At 44.9% G+C, this 16,712-nt stretch overlaps 1 long non-coding RNA gene across 4 annotated transcripts in view; it reads right to left on the bottom strand.

Annotated features, from left to right (window-relative positions):
* The window catches only part of LOC115099223, a 109,312-nt gene that overhangs the window by 13,725 nt on the left and 78,875 nt on the right, over positions 1-16,712 (bottom strand). For 2 of the 4 annotated variants that reach the window (XR_003858719.1, XR_003858717.1), the window contains exon 2: positions 8,343-8,479. This is a non-coding gene — a long non-coding RNA (uncharacterized LOC115099223). Of the gene's footprint in view, positions 1-6,830; positions 7,507-8,269; positions 8,480-16,712 lie in introns of those variants that run through there. The other 2 variants (XR_003858718.1, XR_003858720.1) reach the window with 2 other exon arrangements.

Here is a 16,712-nt window from a genome sequence, read left to right as displayed (position 1 = left end):
AATCTGAGCGAAAAGAAGTCTTGTTTCACCAATTTGCTACAGTTTTTTGATGGTGTGAATAAACATGTGGATAAGGATGAGCTAGTTAATATAGTATATCTGTATTTTCAGAAAACGTTTGACAAGGTACCGCAGTAGAGACTCTTGAGGAAAGTAAAAAGTCATGGCATAGGAGGTAATGTTCTATTGTGGGTTGAGAACTGGTTAAAAGATAGGAAACAGAGAGTAGGAATAAATGGTCAATTTTCTCAGTGGAGAAAGGTGAATAGTGGAGTGTCCCAGAATCTGTACTGGGACCATTGCTTTTTTAACATATTTAGAAATGACCTACAGATGAGAACGAGGGAGGTGATCAAATTTGCTGATGATACATTACTCAAAGCTTTTACATCACAAAAAGATTGTGATAAATTGTAAGAGGACCTTGCGAGATTGGGCATCCAAATTGCAGATGACATTTAATGTGGAGAAGTGCAAAGTGTTGTATGCAGGGAAGAGAAACCCAAATTAAAGCTACACGATGCAACTTTCTACATTGGGTGTCGCTACATAAGAGAAGGATCTAGGTGTCATTGTGGATAATATGTTGAAATCCTGTGCTCAGTGTGTGGCAGCAGCCAAGAAAGCAAATAGAATGCTAGGAATTATTAGAAAAGAAATGGAGAATAAAACAGAGAATATCGTAATACTTCTGTATCGCTCCCTGGTGTGACCGCAGCTCGAGTATTGTATGCAATTCTGGTCACTACATTTCAATAAAGATAAAGCAAAATTTAAAAAGGTTCAGAGAAGGGCAACTAAAATGATAAACAGGATGGAATGATTCCCCTAAGTGGAAAAGATGAAGAGATGAAGGCTTTCAGCTTGGAGAAGAGACGACTGAGGGTAGATATGACAGAAGTCTACAAATTAATAAGTGGAGTGGAATGGATAAACACAAATCAGTTGTTTACTCTTTCAGAAAGTACAAGGACTAGGAGACATGAAGTTACTAGGTAATACTGTTGTGCTTGGAGGTGGACCCTTGTCCTGGAGCAGTGGAAAACGGCTCCCTGGTAGGGACCAAGAAGTACCTGCCCCCAGGGGGTGGAGCACAGGAGGAGACAGAGGCTAGGATGAGCTTCACCACTGGAAGCCTGCGGTCCCCCCGGGTGGAGCCCATAGGGACCCGGGCCGCTTGGATTTAGGTGGGCCTCGCAGGGTCTCCCAGAGAGGTAGTAGAGAGGCGTGCCCACGAACAGCATGGGAGCGTGGTCGGACTCTAGGCTGTAGGAGCAAGGAAGGCCCAAACAGCGTAGGCGATGACAAGGCAAGGGACAGAGCCAGAATCAGGAGAAGTAGTCATTGGCAGCCAGGGTCAGAATCCGAGGATCAGTCCAAGGAGTAGTCATCGAAGCAGGGGTCAGGTTCCAGAGGTCAGACAAGGTCAAAAGGCAGGCAGAGGTCAGGATCCAGGCAGCGAACAGAATGGTCAAGGAGCAGGCCAAGGTCAGTATTTATTTATTTATTTATTTTGATTTTTTTTTTTTTCTATACCGATGTTCCTGTATACAATACATATCGCACCGGTTTACATGGAACTGAACTGTCGCCTCAGGGGCGTAATACATTATAACATGTTGACATAGAACTTAAGGGAGAACATTCATGAACAAGGTAAACTGAGGCAGGGTACAAAACTATGTACATTCAGGGTATGAATAGGTGATACTGGGTACACAATCAGAGAGAGTATGTAAAGTGATATAGATAACGTCTGTCTCTTCATAAAGTTTTAGCTCTCCGGGTATGTAAAGTGATATAGATAACGTCTGTCTCTTCATCAGGTTTTAGCTCTCCGGGTATGAACAGGTGATACAGGGTACACAATCGGAAAGAGTATGGAAAGTGGTGTGGATACCGTCTGTCTCTTCCTCCAGTTTTAGCTCTCAGGGAAGGCTTGGGTGAATAGCCAGGACTTTAGCTTCTTTTTGAAAGTTGCTATACAAGGTTCTTGGCGGAGGTCTGGCGGAAGCTTGTTCCAAAGGAGGGGACCTGCAGTGGACAAAGCTCGTTTCCTCAGTGAAGTTGTAGACAGGTGGGTGTGCAGCATGTTCTGGTTTGCACTTCTGATCGGTCTCTTTGAGGTGTGCTGTTGTAGTTGAAAAGATAGGTTGAGGGGAGAGATGTTGTGTAGAGCCTTGTGAATCATCATGAGTGCTTTAAAGAGTATCCTGAATTTTATAGGCAGCCAGTGAAGGTTCTGAAGGATAGGGGTAATGTGTTCTCTCTTTTTGGTGAGGATTCTAGCCGTCGCATTCTGAGCCATCTGAAGTGGTTTGATGGTGCTGGCGGGCAGGCCCAGGAGGAGAGAGTTGCAGTAATCCAGTTTAGGGAGGATGATAGCTTGTAGGACCAGTCGGAAATCTCGGAAGTGTAGGAGAGGTTTTAATTTTTTTAATACCTGTAATTTGAAGAAGCATTCTCTGGTGGTGTTGTTTACGAACTTGCTGAAGTTGAGTTGGTTGTCTAGGAGCACCCTAAGGTCTCTTACTTGCGGCGTGTGGTCAATCGGTGTGAGGGAGAGTTGGGAAGAGATCGGCTGGTTGAGCAGGGTGCCATTATCTGGAGCTATTATGAGGATTTCTGTTTTGCTGGTGTTTAGTACAAGGTTGAGGCTACAGAGCAAGTTGTTGATTTCTGTGAGGCAGCTGTTCCAGTAAGACCACGTTTTGTGGAGTGATTCAACTATCGGGATGAGGATCTGAATGTCATCCGCATATAGGAAGTGAGTTAGCTTGAGGCTGGATAGTAGATGGCAGAAAGGGAGGAGATAAATGTTGAATAGTGTCGGTGAAAGGGATGATCCTTGTGGTACTCCATGCTTTGATCTGATAGGGTGTGACTCTTTGTTGTTAATCTTAACCTTGTAGTGCCTGTTTTCAAGGCACCTGTTACCAGAGAGACAGTCCGAGGATACTACCTGGGGAGACAGGACAGACAGACGCTGCAACAGAAGGATGCTGGACAAGGCTGGAACAGTAGGACGCTGGAACAAGGCTGGAACAAGACTGTGAATGCGGAGGCAAACTAGTACACTTACAGTGCCGACCCGATTGCCAAGGCAAGGAAGTGCAGGCAGGGACTTCCTTATATCGTACGTTCAATCAGGGCACGCCGCAGAGCTAGGACCTGCCCCTGGCCCTACAAGAGACCAGGCGGTCCCTGCACGCGTGCGTAGGGGCGTGGCCAACGCCACTGGGGATGCCGAACTCCGGCATGAGGCCTGGTGCACAGTGGAAGGCCCGGCGACCACTGCCACGGGACGCCGAGGCCTGGAGGAGCTTGCACCTGCCACTGGGGAGGCCGACCTGTGACCTGCAGAGGAGCTAGCGAGGTGAGCAGGCCCATGCGTGGGCCGTGGATGGAGCGCTCAACAAATATATTTAAGACAAATAGGAGAAAATATTTTTGTGCTCAATGCGTACTAAAACTCTGCAATTTGTTGCCTGGGATAAGCAGCATGGACTCTACTAACCTTATGGGATCCTGCCAGGTACTTGTGATCTGGATTGGCCAGTGGGCACTGGTGGGAAACAGGATACTGGGTTTGATGGAGCTTTGGTCTGACCCAGTATGGCAAATCTGTTATCCTTCAATTTCACGGTGATTCCATCTAGTCGCCTAGAGCAGGGGTCCCCAACCACCGGTCCGCGGACCGGGACCGGGCCGTGGGAGTTTTTTGCCGGTCCGTGGCGCCGTCAAGCACTGGCAGGTGTGTCGCACGCTCCCGGTCTCTCCCGCTGCCGTTGCCGCCGGGCTGTCAGCACGTTCAAGCCCAGTGGGAACGGCAGCGGTGCTAGAAGAAGCTGTGGCACCCGCGGCTGGCCTTTTCTTCTTCCCGCGCCTGCCCCTCCCGTGACCCGGAACAGGAAGTGATACACAGAGCGGTGCGCGGGAAGGAGAAAGAGCCGTGCCGCGTGATAAAGTAGCAGCGGCGGCTGCAGCGTCGGTCCCCGAGCAATTGAAGCAGCCGGTAATCGAGAAAGGAGACAGCAGCATGAGCCTCTCGCGGCCGATGGGATTCTTCTTTCTTGGCCTGCGGGGGCTGCTGCAGCTCCCATTTGTGCTCCGGGGTGGGGGTGGGGAGAGGAAGTGAGTGAGAGAAAGAGAGAGAAGCAGCCAGCCAGCCTGTGTGTGATTGACTGGGCAGAGAGCTGATGTGTGTGTGTATGTGAGAGACAATGAAAGTGATTGCTCAGGGAGATGACTGATGTGTATGTGAGAGTGTGAGACATTAGTCAGGGATGTGACTGATGTGTGTGTGTGTGTGTGTGTGTGTGTGTGTGTGTGAGAGAGAGAAAAAGCATGGAAGTGAGAAGTCTGGGTATGTGGGAAAGCATGGGCGTAAGAAGCCTGGTGTTGTGGGGGTGAAAGAAAGCATGGGAGTGAGAAACTTGGGTGAGTGTGCATGCATGAGAGAGAGAGACTGCTTCGTAAGGTGACGGTGTGTGTGAGAGAAAAAGACTGGTGTGTGTGAATGTGAGAGAATGTGATTCAGGGAATGAGAAGCCTGTGCACGTGGAGAGTGAGCATGGAAATGAGAGAGACTGGTGTGTGTGTAACAGAGAGAAAGTGATTATGGGAATGAGAAGCCTGTGCATGTGAAGAGAGTGAGCATGAGAGTGAGAAACCTGGGTGTGTGTGAGACACAGCATGGGAGGGAGAAGCCTGTATATCTGAAAGAGAACATGGGAGTGGGAAGCCTGTGTGTGTGTGTATGCATGAGCGAGATCAGGTGACTGGTGTGTGTGTGTGAGAGAGAGAGAAATAAAGTGATTATGGGAATGAGAAGCCTGTGCATGTGAAGAGTGAGCATGGGAGTGAGAAACCTGGGTGGTGTGAGACACATCATGGGAGGGAGAAACCTGTATATCTGAAAGAGAACATGGGAGTGAGAGACTGGTGAGTGTGTGTGTGTGTGAGGGAGAGAGAAAGAAAGAAAGAAAGTGATTATGGGAATGAGAAGCCTGTGCATGTGGAGAGAACAAGCATGGGAGTGAGAGACTGGTGAGTAAGTGTGTGTGTGTGGGTGTGTGTGTGTGTGTGTGAGAGAGACAGAGACAGAGAAAGTGATTATGAGAGTGAGAAGCCCATATATGTAAGTAGAACACAGGAGTGGGAAGCCTGTGTGTGTGTGTGTGTATGGCATGAGAGAAACTGTTCAGGAAGGTGACTGGTGTGTGTGTGCCAAAGACTGTTTGGGAGATGATTGGTGTGTGAGAGACAGAAACTGGTCATGGGGGCATGACTGGTATGGTGTGTGTGTGAGAGACATGGGCACTAAGGAAGAGGACCATAAGTATAGAGCTTAGCTTCTACTGCTGCTTCTGGTGTGTGCCACGGCCTGCAGGGAAGGGGAGTAGGAGAGCTGCTGGAGGGGGTAAGTAAAGGTGGCTTTTTAAGTTTATTTTTCTTGACTGCCATTTTAATTGTGTGATATCTGCTTTTTTGAAATATTTTATTGGTGTTTGGAGAATGTTTAATAGTTTTTATGAGTTTTTAATTGTTGGATGTTATTCTGTTCATAGCTGTTTTGAAACATTTATTCTACTTATTAGTATAGTTTTACAATTATTTCTGTGTGGGGATCTATAGCTGCTTGCTAGTTCTGTTTTCCTAATAAGAGGTGTATTGGTTTTTAGGACCTGATTTAATATTTATAGTGTTGCCTTTTCGTAGATAGGGTTGCTCCTGTTTGAGTATATTCCATAATACAGGTGTAACTGTGTGCGGATTAGTTTATGTGCATTACTACAGATCCTGGGAGTATGTTAGGTCGGTTCTGTGTCTGTTACCGAGATAATTTACTAGCATGTAAGCGTTTGTATCAGTCTTATTTGTTGTGTTTTCTCAGAGGACATGCATTGGTGGTAAACTACTGTCTTTTCATAAGTAGGGCTATTGAGCCTGGAAGTAGAAGGAGTTTGAGTTGCTATTACTGAGATGTCACCAGAACCAGAATATCTTTTTTGTAGGGTGAGTTGTATGGGGAATGTCATAATTCTGCTTTACATCCATTATTGTGGGTCAGGGGGGTTCCCGTGGATACAAATTGTACTTTTACATCTAGCCCCGTGATGATCATGGGTCAGTGTGCCATGCATGTGAGAACCTATGGTGAGTTGAGTCACATTCACATTATAAATGTCATAATTAAATAAGTGTGCACTAAAATCCAACCCCCTCCATAACCCCGCCCTCATATGACCAAAGCCCTGCCCCTACCCCACCCCCACCCCGCCCTGCCGGGCCATGGAAAAATGGTCTTGCTTGAAGCCGGTCCCTGGTGCAAAAAAGGTTGGGGACCACTGGCCTAGAGTCATCAACATCAAAAAATGTTTCTGTTATGGGTATGACCCTGACATCCTCTCCAGTAAAGACAGAGGCAACGAATTCATTTACTTTTTTGCTATTTCCTTGTCCTCTCTGGCCACCCCCTTTTACCCCTCAGTCATGTACTGGCCCAACTGATTCCTTTACAGGCTTTTTGCTTCAGATATACTTGAAAAAGTTTTATTAATTGTTTTTACCTCTATGGCAAACTTGTTTTCAAATTCTCTCTTAGCCTGCTTAATTACGTTTTTACATTTAACTTGCCAGGGCTTATGCCCTATCCTATTTTCCTCATTTGGGTCTGCTTTCCATTTTTTTTTAAATAATGCACTTTTGGTTTTAATTGCCTCTTTCACTTCACTATTAATCCATGCAAGAAGTCATCTATTTTTCCTTCAATCTTTTTTTTTTAACTTTTTATTAATACATTTTAATTACATTTACAAGGCCAACATCTTGATATAGAAATCCAGAACTGAAAGGAAGTAATTATACAGGAAAATAAATTTAAAATATTAATCATCAATTCAGTCAATTCACTCAAGTCCTCAAATAAATGGGGATTCAATACCACACCCCAAGGAAAACAAATAATTAGAGGAAATTTAACAGCAGTCGTCAATGGCCTTACATATTCACGATAGAACTGTTATACAGCAAATGGAATAAATCTAAGATGGAACCAATAAAATAAATTAATTATATAGATTTATCACTAAGGAACTAAGTGCCATGACTAGGCACAGAAAAATCTATGAAACATCTCTTTATTTCACATAGCATTTGCAAGGACATTTTAAGAAGAAGGATCCACCTAGTTGCATGACCCTAGATTGCATGAGGAGAAACTGTTTCCACTTTTTTTTGTATTTGTTTAGCAACATCAGGAAAGGCTATAATTTTAAGCTGCAAGAAGGATTCAGAACAGTGCCTAAAGAAAAGTTTTAAAAGCCAGCCTCGGTCAGGTTCCAATGCTAATGTCACAATTAGGGTAGCCGGGGTTGGCAATTCTGAAGTTTCAAATAATGTAGACATGTCCAGATTGGTCTCTCTTTTTAAAATAGGAGATAATTCCTGCATTCCCATTTCTGTTGCCTCATCAATTCTCTTAAAAGGAGGAAGATAATACACCTTGGAAATAAGAAGAATAGAATGTTCAGGAATGTGTAAGACCTCAAGCATATACCTCCTGAACATCTCTCTAGGAGATGTAACTTAGAAAAATGGATAAAGCAAAGATTCCTATTCCTAATTATATTTTCAAGATTCTCCATTTTTGTTGACAGAATGGAATTTTCTTTTATAATAATTCTTTGAACCTGTTTCAACTGGTCAAGATCAGTAATAGCAGTAGAAACTTGCCAACCCATGTGGTTAGTGCAGTTAGTGTAGATGGGTTTAAAAAAAGGTTTGGATAAGTTCTTGGAGGAGAAGTCCATTACCTGCTATTAATCAAGATGACTTAGAAAATAGCCACTGCTATTACTGGCATCAGTAGCGTGGAATAGACTTAGTTTTTGGGTACTTGCCAGGTACTTATAGCCTGGATTGGCCATGCTGGAAACAGGATGCTGGGCTTGATGGACCCTTGATCTGACCCAGTATGGCAATTTCTTATGTTCTTATGAAAAGAGACAGGAAAATAAAGTATGTATCTAGAAATGGGAAGGTAAAGCTGATCATAGACTTACTGCAGAAATTAATGAATGGATGTTGTTTTTATGTATATAAATTATAATTCCCCTTGGACTTTTAGAACAAGTGAGTAATCAACATATTAATATAAATAAATATAAAATAATTCTTTATTTTCCCCACTCTTTCTGTGCTTTGATTCCCTTTCTCCAATCTTCTCTCTAAATTGGTTTTAGAGCACCTGCTTTTCTCCACCTACCTCTCATTCATGGAGAAGAAGCATCGCATTTTGTTCTTAAAAAGAGCTAAAAAGGAGCTCTGGAATCACTTACAATGTGACTGTGGATTCGGCAGCAGTTTAATGAAAACAAAACGTGACATCAGCACAGTTCCACATCTGCATTTGCGGTGACATCGGAAGCCCTCTTCTCACCACCATAGCACTGTTTGAATCATTTACACGTTCCTGCTGAAGAAATATGGAAAAAAAAAAAAAAAAGGAGGATCGATTTTAAAAGCCATGCTGTTTCCAAAATCACCGCCTCCTATGGTGAATGTTAACAGGGTTCATTTACATTAACATTCTTAAAGAAAAAATGAATTGCACCCTGATTCTTTTCATGGTGTTTAGACACTCCATACAATGTAAGTCGACCTGAGAATGACTGCATTTTTCTTGCTTCTTAATTACATACATTAGCAACCTTCAGGACTAGCAACCTTCAGAGTTACTCATGTCATACAGAAAATCACAGAAAAGCAAATAGAGTCAGTAACAGCTGGAAGCAGCATTTCACGTGCCTTCACAAGCCGTAACAGCTGTAGCAAACAGAATGCTCATGCAGAAGTGAAAAATTTGGGGAGCCAGATGCGAATGCTTTCAAATTTCACTTAGTATTGCTATGTGGGCGTCTTGTTTGTAATCGAATTCCAGAAGAAGAATAAAGTGCTTCAAGTGCTAGTCACAATAATACCTGTAAGAAAAAATCACTTTCAATGCAGCCAGTGCCGTAAATCACAGATCACCCAACCTGATCGGTGAATGGCTCCCACATTGGTGCTAGTTACCGGACAGACAGTACAGTATTCAGGATATCCACAATTACAGGTGAATTTTAAAAGTGTGGCATGTATGAAAATGGACACATGCGCATGCAAGTAGCGCATAGTCACATAAGTGCTATTTTATAAATCTCAAACGTACCTGTGCAAGTAATGGTGTGTGTGAATAAACTTGCTCGTGTTAAAAAGGGGCAGACCAGGGGCATTCTGCGGCGGGGTCGACATTTACACATAGAGACGGTAACTTTTAAACAGACGTGCGGGCACACATGTACGCGTGTTTGCTGGCTGCACTCTGATCTTCCTGGAAGGGTAGCGCCCTCCATGGACTGTGCTCCGTTCATCCCCGAAAGGGAAGTATTCTTGAGCTAATTCGCTCAAGGGATATTTTATTTAAATGAAAAATCGGCAAAACAAAAAAATGAACAAAAAGCGTCTTACACACAAGTGAATTTATGACCTATGATTAAAGATGATCCCAACTGAGGCTTGATAAAGAGCAGAGATGCCCAAAGAGACCGCGGGATGTTATGAGAGTCACTAAATCACTTATTTGAATATTGTATAGTTTGAATTCGGTACTCGCTATCACTATTAGAAGTAATTTCAAGAGAAACTGACGTGTAATCTATTATCTAGTCTTTAAGTAATTACATTTAAAATTAATACAGAAAAAATGTATTACTTAGAGATGCAGAATTTTAAATATTTTGAGTAGATTTTCCCTAGAAATTCACTTCCACTCACTCTCCCTACTCCCCTGGCCCCTTTGCCCTCTCAGGCCCCAACTCCTCAACCTCTAGACTCAACCCCTTCCACTCTGTCGCCAGTCCCAGAGTTTGACCCCATTCTCAGTACTGCCCCTCATACAGGCTCCCTCACTCTCTCGCGCACACACACACACACCCTCATACAGAGCTCTCTCTCTTGCATACACACCCACACGAGCTCCCTTTCTCTCTCACACATACATCCTCACATAGGCTTACCTATGTTTCTCTCTCATGCAGCCCTTCACACAGGCTCTGTCTCACACATACACAATCCCTTCACACAGGCTAGCACCCTCACATACACACGATCCCTTTTTCATACACACGCGCTCCCAAGCATCACCCCCCCCCCTTCATCTCCCATGCTCTCTCACATCCTCCTGCTTACCCCCCTGCTCTCTCCCCCTCCCCTCTCCCTGCTCTCTCACCTCCCCTCTCGCACACCCTCTCCCCTCCCTCTCCTTGTTCCCTCACCCTCCCCTACACCCCCTCCCCTCTCCTCTCTCACATCCCCTCACCTTTCTCACACCCCCCTCTCTCTCCTCTCACCAGGGCCTTCATCTTCCCCGTGAGCGGAGCACATCCCACAGCATACGGGGGCCTTCATTTTTGCCGCAAACAGCACACCAGGGCCTTCATCTTCACCACGAGCGGAGCACGTCCCACGGGGGGGAATTCTGCGCAAATTCTGGAACATAGGACATCTGGACACTGGGACATCTGAACACCGAGACATCTAAAAGAAGACAAGGGATCCGACGAGAGACCAGGAACCACAGACAAAGATGGAGATGAAGGACCAGGAATCACAGACGAAGACAAAGGAGCTCCCATGAAGAATGAAGGACCTTGAAGAAGCGATGGACCTCAGAAACCTCCTGGATCAATGAGCTGGACTAACGGAGAATCCAGGAGCAGACTGGCCCCTTACAAAGGCGACAAGGGACTGACGAGGAGCCCTTTTTATAGGGCTGAAGAGAAGATACCTTGGAAATGTCATCAGGTGGGGCCGCGGGGCTTTTCCCGCTGCGGGCTCTTTAAATATTGGAGAAAGGCGAGTCCGCGCACCTACAGGAAAGGGCAGGACCAGGGACAGCGGCGGCGGCGACCATGCCGCAAGGATTGAACAGGAGCGGCACTAGGCCGCGAAGCAAGGCCCTGGCCCTGGCGGCTCCATGCCGCGAAGAGGAAGCAAGACAGCGGCGGCGTCTCTGCCACGGGAAGGTCCAGCGGCGGCGTCTCTCCTTGCCGCATGGGTGACAGCATCGGCAGTGGCCTCTGGGCCACGAGGAAACGGCATCGGTGGTGGCCTGGCTGCAGAGGCCGGCAAGCAGCGTCATAACAATTCCTGGGCGGTTAAGCTGTTGGAGTCTGCGCTGGTACTGGACCACTGGGACTAAGGGAGATGAATGTCCCCTGAGGATCGGGAGAACACTCTCCAAGATCAATAAGCCCCGAAAACCTGGTTTCCAAAATTAAAGATTTCCAGCGTAGGTTGAGAAGAAGAGGGAGCTCGACTTGCATAGCAGGGGAAGGCCCAGTGTTGCTATTTCTCTTTTTCCCCATAATCAAGCCGGTGCTCCTTGCAATTCAGCTGCAAGTGTCTCCCAAAAGCCGAGAGTAGGGGGCGCGTGGCTTTGGCGCGCTGCTGCTTGCAGGCTTTTCACGCCCCGGGTCGCACAGCTGATGCCGGGGGAGAGGGGCGCCTCAATCTTCTCGCGCAGGACTGTTCGGAGCTGCCTCCAGCAGAGAAACCCAGCAGCTCTCCCGTGTCTTTTTTTTTTTTTTTTTTTAGGAGTTTGTGTTTAGCAGTGAGGGATTCTGTTTTACTAGGGTGACATCAGCATATTTCAATATTTTTTTGCACGTTGGGTTGTAATGTGAACTGTCCTAATACTGCTCTGCTCCATTCTTATGATTATTGCTGTTTTATTGTAGTTATGTGCTTTAATGATGGATGCCAAGGGCCCATCCCCCTCACTGATGACAATGTATAATGTGACCCCAGCACAAAAACGTCTGTCCGTCCCCAGCCCTAAAGCAAAGACATCCCAAGTATGAGTAGTATGGATGAAGAGAGATTACAGGAAGTGAGAGCCTGTGTGTGGGTCCCCACCCCCATGAGCCTACGCCCCCAGAGGTTTATCCTCCTCCTCGCCAGAACAAACCCCGCACCCTGGGGCAAGTGGACTGTGATTGTGGTGAGAAAAGTGGCTCTGGGGACAACAGAGTATGCCCCTGCATTCCGAGAGGTCCACTTTATTATTGGGAAATGCTATTACAGTTATCCTGTTACGGGAAAAAAAAAGTCCATGTATTCATTTTATATTGCATTTTCCATCCTTTTGAAGGTGTGTGCACTCCAATGAAAACAACTGATGATTATAGGTATGCAGATACCTATTCCTTTGAATTTAAGGTCTGAGACGCTGCAGTTTACTGATGAAGAGTCGCTGCCCAGTTGTTGTTTTTTTGTTTTGTTTTTTTTATTAATGTAATCTTTGTATCGCCATTTAGATTGCCTTACTTCCTATAAGGACTCTCACGGAACACAGAGATAACGCGTCTGATCCAGCGCCATGATGGCATCGGTGCCCAGAAGCTTATGTTGGAGTGGAAGAGAACACGCAACAGAAAGATAATGAAAATAATGCCGTACCATCTGCCCTGAGACTCTCCAGCAAATCCAGGGCACGTCCTTCCTGGCCTGCTCCCCATGGAGAAGCAGTCTGTAAAATACGCCGTTCCAATTATAGAAACATATTTCAGTATTAGCAGTACAAAAGCATTAATACTGCACGATGAGCAAATAAGCTGAGAGAAATTCCCGCTTACAATGGCTATGCACTAGCCAGATCTTCTGACTTTTTGTAAACTGAAACTCTCCCTTCTCTCCAAACCCCCCCACCCCCTCCCAAAAAAAAAAAAAGTTAGTACAAGCTTTGGAATATGTAAAAAAGTAGTAACAGGAAAGCAGAAACATATTTGACATGCTCCTGAACCAACATTTCAATTCTACCATGGGCTTGCATCAGGACCAAAGATCATTAAACAAAGCCCTGCTTGAACACCACAGGAGGACAATTTTCAAAGGGATTCGGCACTTAACTTTGGCAGTCAGGCACCTCCATAGGCACCTTTTGAAAAGTGACTAAGGCCGAGCCCTTAAATGTAGGGGCTTAAGAGATGGATAGGGGAAAAGGTTAGGCGCCTAAATCAAAGCAAATGAATTTGCAGGCCTAAATTTAGGAGAATTTTCAGTAAAACAAAACAAAACTTAGGTGCCTAAGTTTGGCTGAAAAATTTCCAAAAAATGTAAACAGCACAATATGGTCCAAAAAAACAAACCGGTAGTCGATCCAAGATGGCTGATAGCAACAAACACAAGAAGTTGGATCGACTTGAGTCTGTTTTCAAATCAAGCCACTCTTAACAGCAAACTGCTGTAAAAGTGATGATATTGCAATTCCTCTCGCCGCTCAGCAAACTTTGACTCAAGAGAGTCATTTGTTGCTGAGAAATACTTCTCCGACTATGATATATGAGAGTCCTATGCTTTTCTAAGCCAATTCAAGTGGCTCTTAAGCCCCTGAGGCAGCTCGTTGAGCGAAACTCGGCCAGAGTCGGGCAAGATTCAATAATGGCCTTTTATATATCGATCCAACTTCTTGTGTTTGTTGCTAGCAGCACAATATGGACACTTACATGAAACATTCAGTGTTCTTTGAAAATTGAACCCTTAATAACTGAAAAAGGTCCTTCCCATGTTAGCACTAAGGTCATGCAAATTCAGTTGCGTTTTCCATTTTTTTCTCCATATTGCAGTGCCTGAATTCTTTGTACTATTTTGATGTTACTTGGCAAATGTTGCCTTGCCAGTAATTACAAAAGTAAAATACCTAACAAATGCTTGTCTTTGCGAGCCTGGTTGAATCTGTTTAATCAATGAAACCTAACAATCATTAGAAAAATGCACACCAAGATTTTTAACCTGGCTTTCCATGTGATGTTCAAGATAGCTGACAACATTGCAGAGAACTGAACACTCATTCTAGCTTCTTGAGACTGCCATGGCCATGTGACCAGGGCCAGATTTAGGCATAGGCAACACAGGCACATGGCTGAGGAAGCAAATTCTGAAGGCACCCAAAAACTGTTGCTCTCTGATTTCCGGGCACCATAATCTTAAATCTGGCCCTGCGTGCTAACACTCATTTTTATATTCCAAAAGAAGTTGACCGGGTCTCACATGAGCTGGTTTAAGCCACTGGATGAGGTCCAAGAATTCAGGCTTTTCTTCCTGGGACCCCTATAAGTGACTGAGATCTGAGAGTGAAGCAGACCCTGGTTATGTGTATGTCAGAAGCAGGAGATTCTTCTTCAACTCAAGTGGTTACCATTCCTGCTTCCAGAAATCACCATTTTCCATTGGCAGTAGTCCTGGCTGAGAACCACAGCTTTTCTCAGTGTTGTCCAACTGTGAATCTGAGACCTTTGAAGAGACCCAACAGCGGAGCTCATCTACCAAATCAGCGAGGTTCAAATCCTCTCTAAATGTGTGTATCACTGAAATCTAACACTCTGTGCGGCACTCTGCTTTCTCCATGACTGGCTGCTCCAAGCCAGAGCTGAGCCTATCCGAAGGCCAGAGATTCCTACAGAAAGTCCCTCATGGGTTGCACAGGGGCCAGAAGCTGCTGGATGTGCAACAACCAAAAGCAAGCCCTGACCAATTTTAATTCAGAGCATATCTTTTTTAGGAAGTACAGTGTTACGTTTTAGTGCTCTACAGCCGCAGGAGGTGTTTCACCTAGTTGACTTTTTGAGTCAGGAAGACTGGCATCTCTCTTTACCTCCATTCATTCTATAGTCAGGTGACTCTTGTCATTTTGTTTGAAATGATATTTTTACTTCTTCTGCCATGCACATCTAGGCCAATGCATTAGCCATTTTCATTAGATGTGGGGCCAGCCTGGTGGCTCAGTGGCGAGTGCTGTGTACTGTCATGGAGAGGGGCCTGGGTCAGCTGGGGCTAAGGGAATCATAGCCATCATAGAACAGTGACACCTAGTGGTTGGGTTTAGGGACTATGATTTCAGGGCTCCCAGTAGGGGCCCTGTTGAATGGGCCCCAGCCAAGGACTGTCACTGCAATGGCTGGAATGAAATAAGTTGGCAGGGATTGATTTATTTATTTATTTATTTTGTATACCGACATTCGATTGAGATATCACATCGGTTTCCAGATAACAGGTTGAATAGAGCCGGAACTGCCCTATTTTTACATTGTAACAAGAGAACAGTTGATTAAACAATTAATATAAGGAACATTGTAACATATGGATAAAATTAAAATTAAATATTAAATGTGGGTATATAGAAGTGGCATATAGCCTATATACAATATGTACAATATGACTTGGTTACGAGTAGGGTGGGGGACAGGGAAAAAGGGAGGATAGAGAGGGGGAGGAGGGGTTATGAGTTCGTGCAGGGTAGAAGTTATGCGGTAAGGCTTTCAAGAGCGTTTATTTTGGGATGTTGGGGTTCAGGAGGGAATGCTTTCAAGAACAGCCATGTTTTGAGCTGTTTTTTAAAGACTTGCGGTGAGGGTTCGTTTCTGAGCTGTGGGGGGAGGGAGTTCCACAGGGTAGGGCTGTAAAATAGGGATGTAAAATAGAGGAAAATATCCCTGAGTAGTTGCCAAAAAAGGCTCAGGGCTCCAGATCCTAGGCCTGTTTCCAACTGAACTGGAAGACCAAAAAGCAGAAGAGGAAATTACTGGATCAAAAGAAAATTTTCATTAACAAAAGTTGAAATGGTTCTTTTATCAAATGATCACAAACTGCTGCTGCTGCTGCTAATGAATCAAAAGCTGAACTGTTCTTTTAGTTCCTAGAGGTCAGGGTTCTAGATAAGAAAACTTTGAGAGCGAGAGCGATATCATCGATCTCTAAAATTACCAGTTAGTCTGAGCAAATGTAACTTAGGTCAGGGTCGATTTTATTGCCAGCGCCAGCTTTTGCGAGCACCAGGAATAAGGCAATTCCAGGAGTGGATAAGAGATTTTCCTTTGAAATTGTGGTTACCAATAATCTCCCACTAATGGGGTGCAAACATCTTCAATAGACTTTTGTCTGCAAAAGTACTTGGTTCAAGGGCGGGGGTTCATGAATAAGAAAAAGCATGAGAAAGAAAGTAGCATAGGTCAGCCATGAAGCTGCTCCAAGACATATGAGGACAGTAGTAGTAATAAGGTTGTCAAATAAGCAAACGGAAGTTTAGGAATTATTAGCAAAGCAATGGTGAAGAAAACAGAAGATATCACAATGCCTCTGTATCTCTCCATGGTTAGACTGCACCTTGAGTACTGTGTGCATTTTCTGGTTGCCGCATCTCAAAAAGGATATAATTGCACTGGAGAAGGTAAGGGAAGGGCAACCAAAATGATAACAACTCTCCTATGAGAAAAGACTAACTAACGGGCCGATACAGTACAGTGCGCTCTGACGGAGCGCACTGTTAACCCGGCATTGGACGCGCATTTTCGACGTGCTAGCGTTACCCCTTATTCAGTAAGGGGCCGAAAACGCGCGTCCAATCCTCCGAACCTAATAGCGCCCGCAACATGCAAATGCATGTTGATGGCCCTATTAGTTATTCCCGCGCGATTCAGAAAACAAAATGTGCAGCCAAGCCGCACATTTTGCTTTCAGAAATTAGCGCCTACCCAAAGGTAGGCGCTAATTTCTTCGGGCACCGGGAAAGTGCAGATAAAAGCAGTAAAAACTGCTTTTCTGTGCACCCTTTGACTTAATATCATGGTGATATTAAGTTGGAGGTCCCGAAGGGTAAAAAAGTAAAAAAA

Source organism: Rhinatrema bivittatum, chromosome 9 (assembly GCF_901001135.1).
Source record: "Rhinatrema bivittatum chromosome 9, aRhiBiv1.1, whole genome shotgun sequence".
Classification (NCBI taxonomy): Eukaryota; Metazoa; Chordata; class Amphibia; order Gymnophiona; family Rhinatrematidae; genus Rhinatrema; species Rhinatrema bivittatum.
Note: the sequence above shows the minus strand (reverse complement) of the source record. Positions and strands in the feature narration are given on the sequence as shown.